Raw genomic sequence first — 22,410 nt, 5'->3', positions numbered from 1 at the left:
GTTGTTACCGCCCTTGGTCTGCGGAAATCGTTACAGGGCGTTGTTGTTACCGCCCTTGGTCTGGGGAATTCGTTACAGGGTGTTGTTACCACCTTGGTCTGGGTAAATCGTTACGGGTCTTGTTAGTGCCCTTGGTCTGGGGAAATCGTTACAGGGTGTTGTTGTTAGTGCGCTTGGTCTGGGGAAATCGTTACAGGGTGTGGTTGTTAGTGCCCTTGGTCTGGGGAAATCGTTACAGGGTGTTGTTGTTAGTGCCCTTGGTCTGGGGAAATCGTTACAGGGTGTTATTGTTAGTGCCTTGGTCTGGGGAAATCATTACAGGGTGTTGTTGTTAGTGCACCTTGGTCCGGGGAAATCGTTACATGGTGTTGTTGTTACCAACCTTTGTCTGGGGAAATCGTTACGGGGTGTTTTTTTTACTGCCCTTGGTCTGGGGAAATCGTTACGGGTGTTGTTGTTAGTGCCCTTTGGTCTGGGAAATCGTTACGGGGTGTTTTTGTTACTGCCCTTGGTCTGGGGAAATCGTTACGGGGTGTTTTTGTTACTGCCCTTGGTCTGGGGAAATCGTTACGCGTGTTGTTGTTAGTGCCCTTTGGTCTGGGGAAATCGTTACATGGTGTTTTTGTTACCGCCCTTGATCTGGGGAAATCGTTACAGGGTGTTGTTGTTACTGCCCTTGGACTGGAGAAATCGTTACGGTGTTGTTGTTAGTGCCCTTGGTCTGGAGAAATCGTTACAGGGTGTTGTTGTTAGTGCCCCTTGGTCTGGAGAAATCGTTACAGGGTGTTGTTTTTACTGCCCTTGGTCTGGGGAAATCGTTACGGGGTGTTTTTGTTACCGCCCTTGGTCTGGGGAAATCGTTACAGGGTGTTGTTGTTACTGCCCTTGGTCTGGAGAAATCGTTACAGGGTGTGGTTGTTACCGCCCTTGGTCTGCGGAAATCGTTACAGGGTGTTGTTGTTAGCGCCCTTGGTCTGCGGAAATCATTACAGGGTGTTGTTGTTACCGCCCTTGGTCTGCGGAAATCGTTACGTGGTGTTTTTAGTGCCTTGGTCTGGGGAAATCGTTACATGGCATTGTTGTTACCGCCCTTGGTCTGGGGAAATCGTTATGGGGTGTTATTACCGCCTTGGTCTGGGGAAATCGTTACGGGTCTTGTTATTAGTGCCCTTGGTCTGGGGAAATCGTTACGGGTTGTGGTTGTTTGTGCCCTTGGTCTGGGGAAATCGTTACAGGGTGTTGTTGTTACAGCCCTTGGTCTGGGGAAATCGTTACAGGGTGTTGTTGTTACTGCCCTTGGTGCGGGGAAATCGTTACAGGGAGTTGTTGTTAGTGCCCCTTGGTCTGGGGAAATCGTTACAGGGTGTTGTTGTTACCAACCTTTGTCTTGGGAAATCATTACAGCGTTGTTGTTAGTGCCCTTGGTATGGGGAATTCGTTACAGGGTGTTGTTGTTAGTGCCCTTGGCCTGGGGAAATTGTTATGGGGTGTTGTTGTTACCAACCTTGGTCTGGGGAAATCGTTACGGTGTTGTTGTTAATGCCCCTTAGTCTGGGGATATCGTTACAGGGTGTTGTTGTTAGTGGCCTTTATCTGGGGAAATCGTTACAGGGTGTTGTTGTTAGTGCCTTGGTCTGGGGAAATCGTTACAGGGTGCAGTTGTTACCGCCTTGTTCTGGAGAAATGGTTACGGTGTGTTGTTGTTAGTGCCCCTTGGTCTGGGGAAATCGTTACAGGGTGTTGTTGTTACAGCCCTTGGTCTGGGTAAATCGTTACTGGGGGTTGTTGTTAGTGCCCTTGGTCTGGGGAAATCATTACAGGGCGTTGTTAGTGCCCTTGGACTGGGGAAATCGTTACAGGGTGTTGTTGTTATTGCCCCTTGGCCTTGGGAAATGGTTACAGGGTGTTGTTGTTAGTACCCTTGGTCTGGGGAAATCATTACGGGGCGTTGTTGTTACCGCCTTGTCCTGGGGACATCATTACAGGGTGTTGTTGTTAGTGCCCTTGATCTGGGGAAATCGTTACGGGGTGTTGTTGTTAGTGCCCTTGGTCTAGGGAAATCATTACACGGTGTTGTTGTTAGTGCCTTGGTCTGGGGAAATCGTTACAGGGTGTTGGTGTTAGTGTCTTGGTCTGGGGAAATCGTTACAGGGTGTTGTTAGTCCCTTGGTCTGGGGAAATCGTTACAGGGTGTTGTTGTTCCCGCCCTTGGTCTGGAGAAATCGTTACAGGGTGTTGTTGTTAGTGCCCTTCGTCTGGGGAAATCATTACAGGGTGTTGTTGTTCCCGCCCTTGGTCTGGGGAAATCATTACAGGGTGTTGTTGTTACTGCCCTTGGTCTGGGGAAATCATTACAAGAAGTTGTTGTTAGTGCCCCTTGGTCTGGGGAAATCGTTACGGGGTGTTTTTGTTACTGCCCTTGGTCTGGGGAAATCGTTACGGGTGTTGTTGTTCGTGCCGTTTGGTCTGGGGAAATCGTTACGGGGTGTTTTTGTTACTGCCCTTGGTCTGGGGAAATCATTACGGGGTGTTTTTGTTACTGCCCTTGGTGTGGGGAAATCGTTACGCGTGTTGTTGTTAGTGCCCTTTGGTCTGGGGAAATCGTTACAGGGTGTTTTTGATACCGCCCTTGGTCTGCGGAAATCGATACAGGGTGTTGTTGTTACTGCCCTTGGTCTGGGGAAATCGTTACGGTGCTGTTGTTAGTGCCCTTGGTCTGGAGACATCGGTACAGGGTATTGTTGTTACTGCCCTTGGTCTGGGGAAATCGTTACGGTGTTGTTTGTGCCCTTGGTAGGAGAAATCGTTACAGGGTGTTGTTGTTACCGCCCTTGGTCTGGGGAAATCGTTACGGGGTGTTTTTGTTACCGCCCTTGGTCTGGGGAAATCGTTACAGGGTGTTGTTGTTACTGCCCTTGGTCTGGAGAAATCGTTACAGGGTGTTGTTGTTACCGCCCTTGGTCTGCGGAAATCGTTACAGGGCGTTGTTGTTACCGCCCTTGGTCTGGGGAATTCGTTACAGGGTGTTGTTACCACCTTGGTCTGGGTAAATCGTTATGGGTCTTGTTAGTGCCCTTGGTCTGGGGAAATCGTTACAGGGTGTTGTTGTTAGTGCGCTTGGTCTGGGGAAATCGTTACAGGGTGTTTTTGTTACTGCCCTTGGTTTGGGGAAATCGTTACAGCGTGTTGTTACCGCCTGGGTCTGGGGAAATCGTTACGGGTCTTGTTGTTAGTGTCCTTGGTCTGGGGAAATCGTTACGGGGTGTGGTTGTTAGTGCCCTTGGTCTGGGGAAATCGTTACAGGGTGTTGTTGTTACTGCCCTTGGTCTGGGGAAATCGTTACAGGGTGTCGTTGTTAGTGCCTTGGTCTGGGGAAATCATTACAGGGCGTTGTTAGTGCCCTTGGTCTGTGGAAATCGTTACAGGGTGTTGTTGTTATTGCCCCTTGGCCTGGGGAAATGGTTACAGGGTGTTGTTGTTAGTACCCTTGGTCTGGGGAAATCATTACAGGGCGTTGTTGTTACCGCCTTGTCCTGGGGACATCATTACAGGGTGTTGTTGTTACTGCCCTTGATCTGGGGAAATCGTTACAGGGTGTTGTTGTTACTGCCCTTGGTGCGGGGAAATCGTTACAGGGTGTTGTTTTTAGTGCCCCTTGGTCTGGGGAAATCGTTACAGGGTGTTGTTGTTACCAACCTTTGTCTGGGGAAATCGTTACAGTGTTGTTGTTAGTGCCCTTGGTCTGGGGAATTCGTTACAGGGTGCTATTGTTTGTGCCCTTTGCCTGGGGAAATCGTTATGGGGTGTTGTTGTTACCAACCTTGGTCTGGGGAAATCGTTACGGTGTTGTTGTTACCAACCTTGGTCTGGGGAAATCGTTACGGTGCTGTTGTTAGTGCCCCTTGGTCTGGGGATATCGTTACAGGGTGTTGTTAGTGGCCTTGATCTGGGGAAATCATTACAGGGTGCAGTTTTTACTGCCTTGTTCTGGAGAAATCGTTACGGGGTGTTGTTTTTAGTGCCCCTTCGTCTGGGGAAATTGTTACAGGGTGTTGTTGTTACAGCCCTTGGTCTGGGTAAATCGTTACGGAGGTTGTTGTTAGTGCCCTTGGTCTGGGGAAATCATTACAGGGAGTTGTTAATGCCCTCGGTCTGGGGAAATCGTTACAGGGTGTTGTTGTTATTGCCCCTTGGTCTGGGGAAATGGTTACAGGGTGTTGTTGTTATTGCCCCTTGGTCTGGGGAAATGGTTACAGGGTGTTGTTGTTAGTGCTCTTGGTCTGGGTAATCATTACAGGGTGTTGTTGTTAGTGCCCCTTGGTCTGGGGAAATGGTTGCAGGGTGTTGTTGTTAGTGCACTTGGTCTGGGGAAATCATTACAGGGTGTTGTTGTTAGTGCCCCTTGGTCCGGGGAAATCGTTACAGGGTGTTGTTGTTAGTGCACCTTGGTCTGGGGAAATCGTTACAGGCTGTTGTTGTTAGTGCCCTTGGTCTGGGGAATTCGTTACAGGGTGTTGTTAGTGCCCTTGGTCTGGGGAAATCGTTACAGGGTGCTGTTGTTATTGCCCCTTGGTCTGGGGAAATCGTTACATGGTGTTGTTGTTACCAACCTTTGTCTGGGGAAATCGTTACGGGGTGTTTTTTTTATTGCCCTTGGTCTGGGGAAATCGTTACGGGCGTTGTTGTTAGTGCCCTTTGGTCTGGGAAATCGTTACGGGGTGTTTTTGTTACTGCCCTTGGTCTGGGGAAATCGTTACGGGGTGTTTTTGTTACTGCCCTTGGTCTGGGGAAATCGTTACGGGTGTTGTTGTTAGTGCCCTTTGGTCTGGGGAAATCGTTACATGGTGTTTTTGTTACCGCCCTTGATCTGGGGAAATCGTTACAGGGTGTTGTTGTTACTGCCCTTGGACTGGAGAAATCGTTACGGTGTTGTTGTTAGTGCCCTTGGTCTGGAGAAATCGTTACAGGGTGTTGTTGTTAGTGCCCCTTGGTCTGGAGAAATCGTTACAGGGTGTTGTTTTTACTGCCCTTGGTCTGGGGAAATCGTTACGGGGTGTTTTTGTTACCGCCCTTGGTCTGGGGAAATCGTTACAGGGTGTTGTTGTTACTGCCCTTGGTCTGGAGAAATCGTTACAGGGTGTTGTTGTTACCGCCCTTGGTCTGCGGAAATCGTTACAGGGTGTTGTTGTTAGCGCCCTTGGTCTGCGGAAATCATTACAGGGTGTTGTTGTTACCGCCCTTGGTCTGCGGAAATCGTTACGTGGTGTTTTTAGTGCCTTGGTCTGGGGAAATCGTTACATGGCATTGTTGTTACCGCCCTTGGTCTGGGGAAATCGTTATGGGGTGTTATTACCGCCTTGGTCTGGGGAAATCGTTACGGGTCTTGTTATTAGTGCCCTTGGTCTGGGGAAATCGTTACGGGTTGTGGTTGTTTGTGCCCTTGGTCTGGGGAAATCGTTACAGGGTGTTGTTGTTACAGCCCTTGGTCTGGGGAAATCGTTACAGGGTGTTGTTGTTACTGCCCTTGGTGCGGGGAAATCGTTACAGGGTGTTGTTGTTAGTGCCCCTTGGTCTGGGGAAATCGTTACAGGGTGTTGTTGTTACCAACCTTTGTCTTGGGAAATCATTACAGTGTTGTTGTTAGTGCCCTTGGTATGGGGAATTCGTTACAGGGTGTTGTTGTTAGTGCCCTTGGCCTGGGGAAATTGTTATGGGGTGTTGTTGTTACCAACCTTGGTCTGGGGAAATCGTTACGGTGTTGTTGTTAGTGCCCCTTAGTCTGGGGATATCGTTACAGGGTGTTGTTGTTAGTGGCCTTTATCTGGGGAAATCGTTACAGGGTGTTGTTGTTAGTGCCTTGGTCTGGGGAAATCGTTACAGGGTGCAGTTGTTACCGCCTTGTTCTGGAGAAATGGTTACGGGGTGTTGTTGTTAGTGCCCCTTGGTCTGGGGAAATCGTTACAGGGTGTTGTTGTTACAGCCCTTGGTCTGGGTAAATCATTACTGGGGGTTGATGTTAGTGCCCTTGGTCTGGGGAAATCATTACAGGGCGTTGTTAGTGCCCTTGGACTGGGGAAATCGTTACAGGGTGTTGTTGTTATTGCCCCTTGGCCTGGGGAAATGGTTACAGGGTGTTGTTGTTAGTACCCTTGGTCTGGGGAAATCATTACAGGGCGTTGTTGTTACCGCCTTGTCCTGGGGACATCATTACAGGGTGTTGTTGTTACTGCCCTTGATCTGGAGAAATCGTTACGGGGTGTTGTTGTTAGTGCCCTTGGTCTAGGGAAATCATTACACGGTGTTGTTGTTAGTGCCTTGGTCTGGGGAAATCGTTACAGGGTGTTGGTGTTAGTGTCTTGGTCTGGGGAAATCGTTACAGGGTGTTGTTGTTAGTCCCTTGGTCTGGGGAAATCGTTACAGGGTGTTGTTGTTCCCGCCCTTGGTCTGGAGAAATCATTACAGGGTGTTGTTGTTAGTGCCCTTCGTCTGGGGAAATCATTACAGGGTGTTGTTGTTCCCGCCCTTCGTCTGGGGAAATCATTACAGGGTGTTGTTGTTACTGCCCTTGGTCTGGGGAAATCATTACAAGATGTTGTTGTTAGTGCCCCTTGGTCTGGGGAAATCGTTACGGGGTGTTTTTGTTACTGCCCTTGGTCTGGGGAAATCGTTACGGGTGTTGTTGTTCGTGCCGTTTGGTCTGGGGAAATCGTTACGGGGTGTTTTTGTTACTGCCCTTGGTCTGGGGAAATCATTACGGGGTGTTTTTGTTACTGCCCTTGGTGTGGGGAAATTGTTACGCGTGTTGTTGTTAGTGCCCTTTGGTCTGGGGAAATCGTTACAGGATGTTTTTGTTACCGCCCTTGGTCTGGGGAAATCGATACAGGGTGTTGTTGTTACTGCCCTTGGTCTGGGAAAATCGTTACGGTGCTGTTGTTAGTGCCCTTGGTCTGGAGACATCGGTACAGGGTATTGTTGTTACTGCCCTTGGTCTGGGGAAATCGTTACGGTGTTGTTTGTGCCCTTGGTAGGAGAAATCGTTACAGGGTGTTGTTGTTACCGCCCTTGGTCTGGAGAAATCGTTACAGGGTGTTGTTGTTACCGCCCTTGGTCTGCGGAAATCGTTACAGGGCGTTGTTGTTACCGCCCTTGGTCTGGGGAATTCGTTACAGGGTGTTGTTACCACCTTGGTCTGGGTAAATCGTTACGGGTCTTGTTAGTGCCCTTGGTCTGGGGAAATCGTTACAGGGTGTTGTTGTTAGTGCGCTTGGTCTGGGGAAATCGTTACAGGGTGTTTTTGTTACTGCCCTTGTTCTGGGGAAATCGTTACAGCGTGTTGTTACCGCCTGGGTCTGGGGAAATCGTTACGGGTCTTGTTGTTAGTGTCCTTGGTCTGGGGAAATCGTTACAGGGTGTTGTTGTTAGTGCCCTTGTTCTGGGGAAATCGTTACGGGGTGTGGTTGTTAGTGCCCTTGGTCTGAGGAAATCGTTACAGGGTGTTGTTGTTACTGCCCTTGGTCTGGGGAAATCGTTACAGGGTGTCGTTGTTAGTGCCTTGGTCTGGGGAAATCATTACAGGGTGTTGTTGTTAGTGCCCATTGGTCCGGGGAAATCGTTACAGGGTGTTGTTTTTAGTGCCCCTTGGTCTGGGGAAATCATTACAGGCTGTTGTTGTTAGTGCCCTTGGTCTGGGGAAATCGTTACAGGGTGTTGTTGTTACCAACCTTTGTCTGGGGAAATCGTTACGGGGTGTTTTTGTTACTGCCCTTGGTCTGGGGAAATCGTTACGGGTGTTGTTAGTGCCCTTTGGTCTGGGGAAATCGTTACGGGGTGTTTTTGTTACTGCCCTTGGTCTGGGGAAATCGTTACGGGGTGTTTTTGTTACTGCCCTTGGTCTGGGGAAATCGTTACGGGTGTTGTTGTTAGTGCCCTTTGGTCTGGGGAAATCGTTACAGGGTGTTTTTGTTACCGCCCTTGGTCTGGGGACATCGTTACAGGGTGTTGTTGTTACTGCCCTTGGTCTGGGGAAATCGTTACGGTGTTGTTGTTAGTGCCCTTGGTCTGGAGAAATCGCTACAGGGTGTTGTTGTTACCGCCCTTGGTCTGCGGAAATCATTACAGGGTGTTGTTGTTAGCGCCCTTGGCCTGCGGAAATCGTTACAGGTTGTTGTTGTTACCACCTTGGTTTGCGGAAATCGTTACGTGGTGTTGTTAGTGCCCTTGGTCTGGGGAAATCGTTACAGGGCGTTGTTACCGCCCTTGGTCTGAGGAAATCGTTACAGGGCGTTGTTGTTACCGCCCTTGGTCTGGGGAAATCGTTATGGGGTGTTGTTACCGCCTTGGTCTGGGGAAATCGTTACGGTTCTTATTGTTAGTGCCCTTGGTCTGGGGAAATCGTTACGGGGTGTGGTTGTTAGTGCCTTGGTCTGGGGAAATCGTTACAGGGTGTTGTTGTTACAGCCCTTGGTCTGTGGAAATCGTTACAGGGTGTTGTGGTTACTGCCCTTGGTCTGGGGAAATCATTACAGGATGTTGTTGTTATTGCCCCTTGGTCTGGGGAAATCGTTACAGGGTGTTGTTGTTATTGCCCCTTGGTCTGGGGAAATCGTTACAGGGTGTTGTTGTTACCAACCTTTGTCTGGGGAAATCGTTACATGGTGTTGTTGTTAGTGCCCTTGGTCTGGGGAAATCATTACAGGGTGTTGTTGTTATTGCCCCTTGGTCTGGGGAAATCGTTACAGGGTGTTGTTGTTACCAACCTTTGTCTGGAGAAATCGTTACATGGTGTTGTTGTTAGTGCCCTTGGTCTGGGGAAATTGTTACAGGGTGTTGTTGTTATTGCCCCTTGGTCTGAGGAAATCGTTACAGGGTGTTGTTGTTACCAACCTTTGTTTGGGGAAATCGTTACATGGTGTTGTTGCTAGTGCCCTTGGTCTGGGGAAATCGTTACAGGGCATTGTTGTTACCGCCCTTGGTCTGCGGAAATCGTTACAGGGCGTTGTTGTTACCGCCCTTGGTCTGGGGAAATCGTTATGGGGTGTTGTTACCGCCTTGGTCTGGGGAAATGGTTACGGGTCTTGTTATTAGTGCCCTTGGTCTGGGGAAATCATTACGGGGTGTGGTTGTTAGTGCCCTTGGTCTGGGGAAATCGTTACAGGGTGTTGTTGTTACAGCCCTTGGTCTGGGGAAATCGTTACAGGGTGTTGTTGTTACTGCCCTTGGTGCGGGGAAATCGTTACAGGGTGTTGTTGTTAGTGCCCCTTGGTCTGGGGAAATCGTTACAGTGTTGTTGTTAGTGCCCTTGGTCTGGGGAATTCGTTACAGGGTGTTGTTGTTAGTGCCCTTGGCCTGGGGAAATTGTTATGGGGTGTTGTTGTTACCAACCTTGGTCTGGGGAAATCGTTACAGGGTGTTGTTGTTACCAACCTTGGTCTGGGGAAATCGTTACGGTGTTGTTGTTAGTGCCCCTTGGTCTGGGGATATCGTTACAGGGTGTTGTTGTTAGTGGCCTTGATCTGGGGAAATCGTTACAGGGTGTTGTTGTTAGTGCCTTGGTCTGGGGAAATCGTTACAGGGTGCAGTTGTTACCGCCGTGTTCTGGAGAAATCGTTACGGGGTGTTGTTGTTAGTGCCCCTTGGTCTGGGGAAATCGTTACAGGGTGTTGTTGTTACAGCCCTTGGTCTGGGTAAATCGTTACAGGGGGTTGTTGTTAGTGCCCTTGGTCTGGGGAAATCATTACAGGGCATTGTTAGTGCCCTTGGTCTGGGGAAATCGTTACAGGGTGTTGTTGTTATTGCCCCTTGGCCTGGGGAAATGGTTACAGGGTGTTGTTGTTAGTACCCTTGGTCTGGGGAAATCATTACAGGGCGTTGTTGTTACCGCCTTGTCCTAGGGACATCATTACAGGGTGTTGTTGTTACTGCCCTTGATCTGGGGAAATCGTTACAGGGTGTTGTTGTTAGTGCCCTTGGTCTAGGGAAATCATTACACGGTGTTGTTGTTAGTGCCTTGGTCTGGGGAAATCATTACAGGGTGTTGGTGTTAGTATCTTGGTCTGGGGAAATCGTTACAGGGTGTTGTTGTTAGTCCCTTGGTCTGGGGAAATCGTTACAGGGTGTTGTTGTTCCCGCCCTTGGTCTGGGGAAATCGTTACAGGGTGTTGTTGTTAGTGCCCTTGGTCTGGGGAAATCATTACAGGGTGTTGTTGTTCCCGCCCTTGGTCTGGGGAAATCATTACAGGGTGTTGTTGTTACTGCCCTTGGTCTGGGGAAATCATCACAAGATGTTGTTGTTAGTGCCTCTTGGTCTGGGGAAATCGTTACAGGGTGTTGTTGTTCCCGCCCTTGGTCTGGGGAAATCGTTACCGGGTGTTGTTGTTGGTGCCCTTTGTCTGGGGAAATCGTTACGGTGTTGTTGTTAGTGACCCTTGGTCTGGGGAAATCGTTACAGGGTGTTGTTACCGCCCTTGGTCTGGGGAAATCGTTACAGGGTGTTGTTGTTAGTGCCCTTTGGTCTGGGGAAATCGTTACGGGGTGTTTTTGTTACTGCCCTTGGTCTGGGGAAATCGTTACGGGTGTTGTTGTTAGTGCCGTTTGGTCTGGGGAAATCGTTACGGGGTGTTTTTGTTACTGCCCTTGGTCTGGGGAAATCATTACGGGGTGTTTTTGTTACTGCCCTTGGTGTGGGGAAATCGTTACGCATGTTGTTGTTAGTGCCCTTTGGTCTGGGGAAATCGTTACAGGGTGTTTTTGTTACCGCCCTTGGTCTGGGGAAATCGTTACAGGGTGTTGTTGTTACTGCCCTTGGTCTGGGGAAATCGTTACGGTGTTGTTGTTAGTGCCCTTGGTCTGGAGAAATCGGTACAGGGTGTTGTTGTTAGTGCCCCTTGGTCTGGAGAAATCGTTACAGGGTGTTGTTTTTACTGCCCTTGGTCTGGGGAAATCGTTACGGTGTTGTTTGTGCCCTTTGTGTGGGGAAACCGTTACAGGGTGTTGTTGTTAGTGCCCCTTGGTCTGGGGAAATCTTTACAGTGTGTTTTTGTTACTGCCCTTTGGTCTGGGGATATCGTTACGGGTGTTGTTGTTAGTGCCCCTTGGTCTGGGGAAATCGTTACGGGGTGTTGTTGTTAGTGCCCTCGGTCTGAGGAAATCGTTACGGGTGTTGTTGTTACTGCCCTTGGTCTGGGGAAATCGTTACAGAGTGTTGTTGTTAGTTCCCTAGGTCTGGGGAAATCGTTACGGGGTGTGGTTGTTAGTGCCCCTTGGTCTGGGGAAATCATTACAGTGTGTTGTTGTTAGTGCCCCTTAGTCTGGGGAAATTGTTACAGGGTGTTGTTGTTAGTGCCCTTGGTCTGGGGAAATCGTTACAGGGTGTTGTTGTTATTGCCCCTTGGTCTGGGGAAATCGTTACAGGGTGTTGTTACCAACCTTTGTCTGGGGAAATCGTTACATGGTGTTGTTGTTAGTGCCCTGGGTCTGGGGAAATCGTTACGGGTCTTGTTGTTAGTGCCCTTGGTCTGGGGAAATCGTTACAGGGTGTTGTTGTTAGTGCCCTTGGTCTGGGGAAATCGTTACGGGGTGTGGTTGTTAGTGCCCTTGGTCTGGGGAAATCGTTACAGGGTGTTGTTGTTAACGCCCCTTGGTCCGGGGAAATCGTTACAGGGTGTTGTTGTTAGTGCCCCTTGGTCTGGGGAAATCATTACAGGCTGTTGTTGTTAGTGCCCTTGGTCTGGGGAAATCGTTACAGGGTGTTGTTGTTACCAACCTTTGTCTGGGGCAATCGTTACGGGGTGTTTTTGTTACTGCCCTTGGTCTGGGGAAATCGTTACGGGTGTTGTTAGTGCCCTTTGGTCTGGGGAAATCGTTACGGGGTGTTTTTGTTACTGCCCTTGGTCTGGGGAAATCGTTACGGGGTGTTTTTGTTACTGCCCTTGGTCTGGGGAAATCGTTACGGGTGTTGTTGTTAGTGCCCTTTGGTCTGGGGAAATCGTTACAGGGTGTTTTTGTTACCGCCCTTGGTCTGGGGAAATCGTTACAGGGTGTTGTTGTTACTGCCCTTGGTCTGGGGAAATCGTTACGGTGTTGTTGTTAGTGCCCTTGGTCTGGAGAATTTGCTACAGGGTGTTGTGGTTACCGCCCTTGGTCTGCGGAAATCATTACAGGGTGTTGTTGTTAGCGCCCTTGGCCTGCGGAAATCGTTACAGGGTGTTGTTGTTACCGCCCTTGGTCTGCGGAAATCGTTACGTGGTGTTGTTAGTGCCCTTGGTCTGGGGAAATCGTTACAGGGCGTTGTTACCGCCCTTGGTCTGCGGAAGTCGTTATGGGGTGTTGTTACCGCCTTGGTCTGGGGAAATCGTTACGGTTCTTATTGTTAGTGCCCTTGGTCTGGGGAAATCGTTACGGGGTGTGGTTGTTAGTGCCTTGGTCTGGGGAAATCGTTACAGGGTGTTGTTGTTACAGCCCTTGGTCTGGGGAAATCGTTACAGGGTGTTGTTGTTACTGCCCTTGGTCTGGGGAAATCGTTACAGGGTGTTGTTATTATTGCCCCTTGGTCTGGGGAAATCGTTACAGGGTGTTGTTGTTATTGCCCCTTGGTCTGGGGAAATCATTACAGGGTGTTGTTGTTAGTGCCCCTTAGTCTGGGGAAATCGTTACAGGGTGTTGTTGTTACCAACCTTTGTCTGGGGAAATCGTTACATGGTGTTGTTGTTTGTGCCCTTGGTCTGGGGAAATCGTTACAGGGTGTTGTTGTTATTGCCCCTTGGTCTGGGGAAATCGTTACAGGGTGTTGTTGTTACCAACCTTTGTCTGGGGAAATCGTTACATGGTGTTGTTGTTAGTGCCCTTGGTCTGGGGAAATCGTTACAGGGTGTTGTTGTTATTGCCCCTTGGTCTGAGGAAATCGTTACAGGGTGTTGTTGTTACCAACCTTTGTTTGGGGAAATCGTTACATGGTGTTGTTGCTAGTGCCCTTTGTCTGGGGAAACCGTTACAGGGTGTTTTTGTTACTGCCCTTTGGTCTGGGGATATCGTTACGGGTGTTGTTGTTAGTGCCCCTTGGTCTGGGGAAATCGTTACGGGGTGTTGTTGTTAATGCCCTCGGTCTGAGGAAATCGTTACAGGGTGTTGTTGTTACTGCCCTTGGTCTGGGGAAATCATTACAGAGTGTTGTTGTTAGTTCCCTAGGTCTGGGGAAATCGTTACGGGGTGTTGTTGTTAGTGCCCCTTAGTCTGGGGAAATCGTTACAGGGTGTTGTTGTTACCAACCTTTGTCTGGGGGAATCGTTACATGGTGTTGTTGTTAGTGCCCTTGGTCTGGGGAAATCGTTACAGGGTGTTGTTGTTATTGCCCCTTGGTCTGGGGAAATCGTTACAGGGTGTTGTTGTTACCAACCTTTGTCTGGGGAAATCGTTACATGGTGTTGTTGCTAGTGCCCTTTGTCTGGGGAAACCCTTACAGGGTGTTGTTGTTAGTGCCCCTTGGTCTGGGGAAATCTTTACAGTGTGTTTTTGTTACTGCCCTTTGGTCTGGGGATATCGTTACGGGTGTTGTTGTTAGAGCCCCTTGGTCTGGGGAAATCGTTACGGGGTGTTGTTGTTAGTGCCCTAGGTCTGAGGAAATCGTTACGGGTGTTGTTGTTACTGCCCTTGGTCTGGGGAAATCGTTACAGGGTGTTGTTGTTAGTTCCCTAGGTCTGGGGAAATCATTACAGGGCGTTGTTACCGCCCTTGGCCTGGGGAAATCATTACGGGGTGTTGTTGTTAGAATCGTTACAGGGTGTTGTTGTTACTGCCCTTGGTCTGGGGAAATCGTTACAGGGCGTTGTTGTTAGTGCCTTAGTCTGTGGAAATCGTTACAGGGCGTTGTTGTTAGTGCCCTTGGTCTGGGGAAATCGTTACAGGGCGTTGTTGTTAGGGCCTTATTCTGTGGAAATCGTTACAGGGCATTGTTGTTAGTGCCCATTGTCTGGGGAAATCGTTGCAGGGTGTTGTTGTTACTGCCCCTTGGTCTGGGGAAATCGTTACGGGGTGTTGTTGTTAGTGCACTTAGTCTGGAGAAATCGTTACAGGGTGTTGTTACCGCCCTTGTTCTGGGGAAATCGTTACAGGGTGTTGTTGTTAGTGCCCTTGGCCTGCGGAAATCGTTACAGGGTGTTGTTGTTACCGCCCTTGGTCTGCGGAAATCGTTACGTGGTGTTGTTAGTGCCCTTGGTCTGCGGAAATCGTTACAGGGCGTTGTTGTTACCGCCCTTGGTCTGGGGAAATCGTTATGGGGTGTTGTTACCGCCTTGGTCTGGGGAAATCGTTATGGTTCTTATTGTTAGTGCCCTTGGTCTGGGGAAATCGTTACGGGGTGTGGTTGTTAGTGCCTTGGTCTGGGGAAATCGTTACAGGGTGTTGTTGTTACAGCCCTTGGTCTGTGGAAATCGTTACAGGGTGTTGTTGTTACTGCCCTTGGTCTGGGGAAATCGTTACAGGATGTTGTTGTTATTGCCCCTTGGTCTGGGGAAATCGTTACAGGGTGTTGTTGTTATTGCCCCTTGGTCTGGGGAAATCGTTACAGGGTGTTGTTGTAAGTGCCCCTTAGTCTGGGGAAATCGTTACAGGGTGTTGTTGTTACCAACCTTTGTCTGGGGAAATCATTACATGGTGTTGTTGTTAGTGCCCTTGGTCTGGGGAAATCATTACAGGGTGTTGTTGTTATTGCCCCTTGGTCTGAGGAAATCGTTACAGGGTGTTGTTGTTACCAACCTTTGTTTGGGGAAATCGTTACATGGTGTTGTTGCTAGTGCCCTTTGTGTGGGGAAACCGTTACAGGGTGTTGTTGTTAGTGCCCCTTGGTCTGGGGAAATCTTTACAGTGTGTTTTTGTTACTGCCCTTTGGTCTGGGGATATCGTTACGGGTGTTGTTGTTAGTGCCCCTTGGTCTGGGGAAATCGTTACGGGGTGTTGTTGTTAGTGCCCTCGGTCTGAGGAAATCGTTACGGGTGTTGTTGTTACTGCCCTTGGTCTGGGGAAATCGTTACAGAGTGTTGTTGTTATTTCCCTAGGTCTGGGGAAATCGTTACGGGGTGTGGTTGTTAGTGCCCCTTGGTCTGGGGAAATCATTACAGTGCGTTGTTGTTAGTGCCCCTTAGTCTGGGGAAATTGTTACAGGGTGTTGTTGTTAGTGCCCTTGGTCTGGGGAAATCGTTACAGGGTGTTGTTGTTATTGCCCCTTGGTCTGGGGAAATCGTTACAGGGTGTTGTTGTTACCAACCTTTGTCTGGGGAAATCGTTACATGGTGTTGTTGTTAGTGCCCTTGGTCTGGGGAAATCGTTACAGGGTGTTGTTGTTATTGCCCCTTGGTCTGAGGAAATCGTTACAGGGTGTTGTTGTTACCAACCTTTGTCTGGGGAAATCGTTACATGGTGTTGTTGTTAGTGCCCTTGGTCTGGGGAAATCATTACAGGGCGTTGTTGTTACCGCCCTTGGCCTGGGGAAATCATTACGGGGTGTTGTTGTTAGAATCATTACAGGGTGTTGTTGTTACTGCCCTTGGTCTGGGGAAATCGTTACAGGGCGTTGTTGTTAGTGCCTTAGTCTGTGGAAATCGTTACAGGGCGTTGTTGTTAGTGCCCTTGGTCTGGGGAAATCGTTACAGGGCGTTGTTGTTAGTGCCTTAGTCTGTGGAAATCGTTACAGGGCATTGTTGTTAGTGCCCTTGGTCTGGGGAAATCGTTACAGGGTGTTGTTGTTACCACCCTTGGTCTGCGGAAATCGTTACGTGGTGTTGTTAGTGCCTTGGTCTGGGGAAATCGTTACAGGGCATTGTTGTTACCGCCCTTGGTCTGCGGAAATCGTCACAGGGCGTTGTTGTTACCGCCCTTGGTCTGGGGAAATCGTTATGGGGTGTTGTTACCGCCTTGGTCTGGGGAAATCGTTACGGGTCTTGTTATTAGTGCCCTTGGTCTGGGGAAATCGTTACGGGGTGTGGTTGTTAGTGCCCTTGGTCTGGGGAAATCGTTACAGGGTGTTGTTGTTACAGCCCTTGGTCTGGGGAAATCGTTACAGGGTGTTGTTGTTACTGCCCTTGGTGCGGGGAAATCGTTACAGGGTGTTGTTGTTAGTGCCCCTTGGTCTGGGGAAATCGTTACAGGGTGTTGTTACCAACCTTTGTCTGGGGAAATCATTACAGTGTTGTTGTTAGTGCCCTTGGTCTGGGGAATTCGTTACAGGGTGTTGTTGTTAGTGCCCTTGGCCTGGGGAAATTGTTATGGGGTGTTGTTGTTACCAAACTTGGTCTGGGGAAATCGTTACAGGGTGTTGTTGTTACCAACCTTGGTCTGGGGAAATCGTTACGGTGTTGTTGTTAGTGCCCCTTGGTCTGGGGATATCGTTACAGGGTGTTGTTGTTAGTGGCCTTGATCTGGGGAAATCGTTACAGGGTGTTGTTGTTAGTGCCTTGGTCTGGGGAAATCGTTACAGGGTGCAGTTGTTACCGCCTTGTTCTGGAGAAATCGTTACGGGGTGTTGTTGTTAGTGACCCTTGGTCTGGGGAAATCGTTACAGGGTGTTGTTACCGCCCTTGGTCTGGGGAAATCGTTACAGGGTGTTGTTGTTAGTGCCCTTTGGTCTGGGGAAGTCGTTACGGGGTGTTTTTGTTACTGCCCTTGGTCTGGGGAAATCGTTACGGGTGTTGTTGTTAGTGCCGTTTGGTCTGGGGAAATCGTTACGGGGTGTTTTTGTTACTGCCCTTGGTCTGGGGAAATCATTACGGGGTGTTTTTGTTACTGCCCTTTGGTCTGGGGAAATCGTTACAGGGTGTTGTTGTTACTGCCCTTGGTCTGGAGAAATCGTTACAGGGTGTTGTTGTTACCGCCCTTGGTCTGCGGAAATCGTTACAGGGCGTTGTTGTTACCGCCCTTGGTCTGGGGAATTCGTTACAGGGTGTTGTTACCGCCTTGGTCTGGGTAAATCGTTACGGGTCTTGTTAGTGCCCTTGGTCTGGGGAAATCGTTACAGGGTGTGGTTGTTAGTGCGCTTGGTCTGGGGAAATCGTTACAGGGTGTGGTTGTTAGTGCCCTTGGTCTGGGGAAATCGTTACAGGGTGTTGTTGTTACAGCCCTTGGTCTGGGGAAATCGTTACAGGGTGTTGTTGTTAGTGCCTTGGTCTGGGTAAATCGTTACAGGGAGTTGTTGTTAGTGCCCTTGGTCTGGGGAAATCATTACAAGGCATTGTTAGTGCCCTTGGTCTGGGGAAATCGTTACAGGGTGTTGTTGTTATTGCCCCTTGGCCTGGGGAAATGGTTACAGGGTGTTGTTGTTAGTACCCTTGGTCTGGGGAAATCATTACAGGGCGTTGTTGTTACCGCCTTGTCCTGGGGACATCATTACAGGGTGTTGTTGTTACTGCCCTTGATCTGGGGATATCATTACAGGGTGTTGTTGTTAGTGCCCTTGGTCTAGGGAAATCATTACACGGTGTTGTTGTTAGTGCCTTGGTCTGGGGAAATCGTTACAGGGTGTTGTTGTTAGTGTCTTGGTCTGGGGAAATCGTTACAGGGTTTTGTTGTTAGTCCCTTGGTCTGGGGAAATCGTTACAGGGTGTTGTTGTTCCCGCCCTTGGTCTGGGGAAATCGTTACAGGGTGTTGTTGTTAGTGCCCTTGGTCTGGGGAAATCATTACAGGGTGTTGTTGTTCCCGCCCTTGGTCTGGGGAAATCATTACAGGGTGTTGTTGTTACTGCCCTTGGTCTGGGGAAATCATCACAAGATGTTGTTGTTAGTGCCTCTTGGTCTGGGGAAATCGTTACAGGGTGTTGTTGTTCCCGCCCTTGGTCTGGGGAAATCGTTACCGGGTGTTGTTGTTGGTGCCCTTTGTCTGGGGAAATCGTTACGGTGTTGTTGTTAGTGACCCTTGGTCTGGGGAAATCGTTACAGGGTGTTGTTACCGCCCTTGGTCTGGGGAAATCGTTACAGGGTGTTGTTGTTAGTGCCCTTTGGTCTGGGGAAGTCGTTACGGGGTGTTTTTGTTACTGCCCTTGGTCTGGGGAAATCGTTACGGGTGTTGTTGTTAGTGCCCTTTGGTCTGGGGAAATCGTTACAGGGTGTTTTTGTTACCGCCCTTGGTCTGGGGAAATCGTTACAGGGTGTTGTTGTTACTGCCCTTGGTCTGGGGAAATCGTTACGGTGTTGTTGTTAGTGCCCTTGGTCTGGAGAAATCGTTACAGGGTGTTGTTGTTACTGCCCTTGGTCTGGAGAAATCGTTACAGGGTGTTGTTGTTACCGCCCTTGGTCTGCGGAAATCGTTACAGGGCGTTGTTGTTACCGCCCTTGGTCTGGGGAATTCGTTACAGGGTGTTGTTACCGCCTTGGTCTGGGTAAATCGTTACGGGTCGTGTTAGTGCCCTTGGTCTGGGGAAATCGTTACAGGGTGTTGTTGTTAGTGCGCTTGGTCTGGGGAAATCGTTACAGGGTGTGGTTGTTAGTGCCCTTGGTCTGGGGAAATCGTTACAGGGTGTTGTTGTTACAGCCCTTGGTCTGGGGAAATCGTTACAGGGTGTTGTTGTTAGTGCCTTGGTCTGGGGAAATCATTACAGGGTGTTGTTGTTAGTGCACCTTGGTCCGGGGAAATCGTTACAGGGTGTTGTTGTTACCAACCTTTGTCTGGGGAAATCGTTACAGTGTTGTTGTTAGTGCCCTTGGTCTGGGGAAATCGTTACAGGGTGCTGTTGTTATTGCCCCTTGGTCTGGGGAAATCGTTACAGGGTGTTGTTGTTACCAACCTTTGTCTGGGGAAATCGTTACGGGGTGTTTTTGTTACTGCCCTTGGTCTGGGGAAATCGTTACAGCATGTTGTTACCGCCTGGGTCTGGGGAAATCGCTACGGGTCTTGTTGTTAGTGCCCTTGGTCTGGGGAAATCGTTACAGGGTGTTGTTGTTAGTGCCCTTGGTCTGGGGAAATCATTACAGGGTGTTGTTGTTAGTGCCCCTTGGTCCGGGGAAATCGTTACAGGGTGTTGTTAGTGCCCCTTGGTCTGGGGAAATCATTACAGGCTGTTGTTGTTACCAACCTTTGTCTGGGGCAATCGTTACGGGTGTTGTTGTTAGTGCCCTTTGGTCGGGGGAAATCGTTACAGGGTGTTTTTGTTACCGCCCTTGGTCTGGGGAAATCGTTACAGGGTGTTGTTGTTACTGCCCTTGGTCTGGGGAAATCGTTACGGTGTTGTTGTTAGTGCCCTTGGTCTGCGGAAATCATTACAGGGTGTTGTTGTTGGCGCCCTTGGCCTGCGGAAATCGTTACAGGGTGTTGTTGTTACCGCCCTTGTTCTGCGGAAATCGTTACAGGGCGTTGTTGTTACCGCCCTTGGTCTGGGGAAATCGTTATGTGGTGTTGTTACCGCCCTTGGTCTGGGGAAATCGTTACAGGGCGTTATTACCGCCCTTGGTCTGCGGAAATCGTTACAGGGCGTTGTTGTTACCGCCCTTGGTCTGGGGAAATCGTTATGGGGTGTTGTTACCGCCTTGGTCTGGGGAAATCGTTACGGTTCTTATTGTTAGTGCCCTTGGTCTGGGGAAATCGTTACGGGGTGTGGTTGTTAGTGCCTTGGTCTGGGGAAATCGTTACAGGGTGTTGTTGTTACAGCCCTTGGTCTGGGGAAATCGTTACAGGGTGTTGTTGTTACTGCCCTTGGTCTGGGGAAATCGTTACAGGGTGTTGTTATTATTGCCCCTTGGTCTGGGGAAATCGTTACAGGGTGTTGTTGTTATTGCCCCTTGGTCTGGGGAAATCGTTACAGGGTGTTGTTGTTAGTGCCCCTTAGTCTGGGGAAATCGTTACAGGGTGTTGTTGTTACCAACCTTTGTCTGGGGAAATCGTTACATGGTGTTGTTGTTTGTGCCCTTGGTCTGGGGAAATCGTTACAGGGTGTTGTTGTTATTGCCCCTTGGTCTGGGGAAATCGTTACAGGGTGTTGTTGTTAGTGCCCCTTGGTCTGGGGAAATCGTTACGGGATGTTGTTGTTAGTGCCCTCGGTCTGAGGAAATCGTTACGGGTGTTGTTGTTACTGCCCTTGGTCTGGGGAAATCGTTACAGAGTGTTGTTGTTAGTTCCCTAGTTCTGGGGAAATCGTTACGGGGTGTTGTTGTTAGTGCCCCTTAGTCTGGGGAAATCGTTACAGGGTGTTGTTGTTACCAACCTTTGTCTGGGGAAATTGTTACAGGGTGTTGTTGTTAGTGCCCTTGGTCTGGGGAAATCGTTACGGGTGTTGTTGTTACTGCCCTTGGTCTGGGGAAATCGTTACAGGGTGTTGTTGTTAGTTCCCTAGGTCTGGGGAAATCATTACAGGGCGTTGTTACCGCCCTTGGCCTGGGGAAATCATTACGGGGTGTTGTTGTTAGAATCGTTACAGGGTGTTGTTGTTACTGCCCTTGGTCTGGGGAAATCATTACAGGGCGTTGTTGTTAGTGCCTTAGTCTGTGGAAATCGTTACAGGGCGTTGTTGTTAGTGCCCTTGGTCTGGGGAAATCATTACAGGGTGTTGTTGTTACTGCCCCTTGGTCTGGGGAAATCGTTACGGGGTGTTGTTGTTAGTGCCCTTAGTCTGGAGAAATCGTTACAGGGTGTTGTTACCGCCCTTGGTCTGGGGAAATCGTTGCAGGGTGTTGTTGTTACCGCCCTTGGTCTGGGGAAATCGTTACAGGGTGTTGTTGTTACCACCCTTGGTCTGGGGAAATCGTTACAGGGTGTTGTTGTTACCGCCCTTGGTCTGGGGAAATCTTTACAGGGTGTTGTTGTTACCGCCCTTGGTCTGGGGAAATCGTTACAGGGTGTTGTTGTTAGTGCCTTGGTCTGGGGAAATCGTTACAGGGTGTTTCCATGTCCTAAAATGTCCCTGGGCAAAAAAGGGAAAAAGTCAGTGGTCATGTCAGGCAAACAACAGTTAGCCACAGAGGAAATCAGCAAACTAGCAACAATGAAGCCAGCAAAAGAATTTATTAAACACTTTTACAAATACAGATAGCTGGAATCGGGCTGCACAGTAAAATGCAATCCAGTCGGAAACAACGGATAGAAATTCTATTTCCTCACCTTTAGCTGAATCACCTCACCGTGTTGCCAGTAATACAATGGTTGATCTCTTTTGGAAAAAAAAATCATTCCACCGCAAAATTAAACATTTAATTTGTAAAATTATTTAAAAATTAGTAAGCCTGAAGCCAAAGGACTAGAGAGCCTTCATGTTTAGATTGGAAGCTCTTTAAAAGCCTCTCTCACACGTGTTCATTTATTGTGACAGATTACTAAATACACAATAAAAACATCTTAAACACAACAGCTCTGTCACCTGTGATAAGGAAAAGGCAGCTGGAACCCCTTTGTGGTGCTGCAGCCTAAACTGCCATTGCTTTCACAAGCCAATGTACTTGCTGTGCATTTCCAGTGTTTTCTGTTTTTATTTCATGTCTTCAGCAACCACAATTTCTCATTTCCTAAAATATACAAATCCTATTTTTATATAAAGAATGCCTGTCTCTGCACTCACCTGTACAAATCCTGAACCTCGTCCCCCCCTCCTCCCCAAACTTTCTCCACTAACCGAGGTAGCATCATCAAACCTCAATCTTCATGTAAGACAAATTATTTTCCACCAGAGAAATTCAGTGACAATTCTGTGCAAAACTGTGAAAAGACCTTTCAGGGCTTAAGGAGTGTAGAAGTCATAAATACATTTCTACAAGGCTTAAAACAAAAAAAAACTTTGTATTGAAAGCAAATATACTTTTATTTCCAGTTGACTAAATTTCCCTAGCTAATCCTCCTCCCCCTCCAGGTAGCCTGCCCTGATAGGGCATTGGCGAGCATGGATTTTCATTGGATTAGTCCATGATTATTGCTTGGCAAAGTACTGCAGTGGTTTGCCGTTGCTTTTTTTTTGCGGGGTGGCTGACCAAGATACTCTCCCACTCTTACCGCCTCTGCCATCAGGCAAGTTGGAAGGATTTACAGGCTGATATTCAACCTGTTTGGCCACGTTATGGACACACCTTCCATGGACATCCGGTCCCGGAGCGGGATTTGAGCCCAGAACCTCTGGCGCAGATGTCGGGAAGTCACCACTGTGCCACAAGATCCCCAGCCCGGTTAATCAGGGAGGTTAAAATCCAACATCGTCCCTCAGCCTCCCCTGATATTGTGCAATGAAAACAGAAATTGCTGGAAATGCAGCGCAGGCTGGTCAGCATCTGACAGAGAAAGGACAGATTCAAGTTTTGGAATCCTCCGTCAGATCCTATTTGCCTCAGTTGATATAGCTGAACACTGTTTTACCCTTTGCTGTGGTTCTTGGGGTTTCCTCAGCTTGACAGTGCAATTTCTAATGCTGGGCTCCAGCCAAACATCTCTTTTAAATGCTGACTGACCTGCTGTAA

Source organism: Carcharodon carcharias, chromosome 22 (genome assembly GCF_017639515.1).
Source record: "Carcharodon carcharias isolate sCarCar2 chromosome 22, sCarCar2.pri, whole genome shotgun sequence".
Classification (NCBI taxonomy): Eukaryota; Metazoa; Chordata; class Chondrichthyes; order Lamniformes; family Lamnidae; genus Carcharodon; species Carcharodon carcharias.
This window is presented reverse-complemented; position numbering follows the sequence as displayed.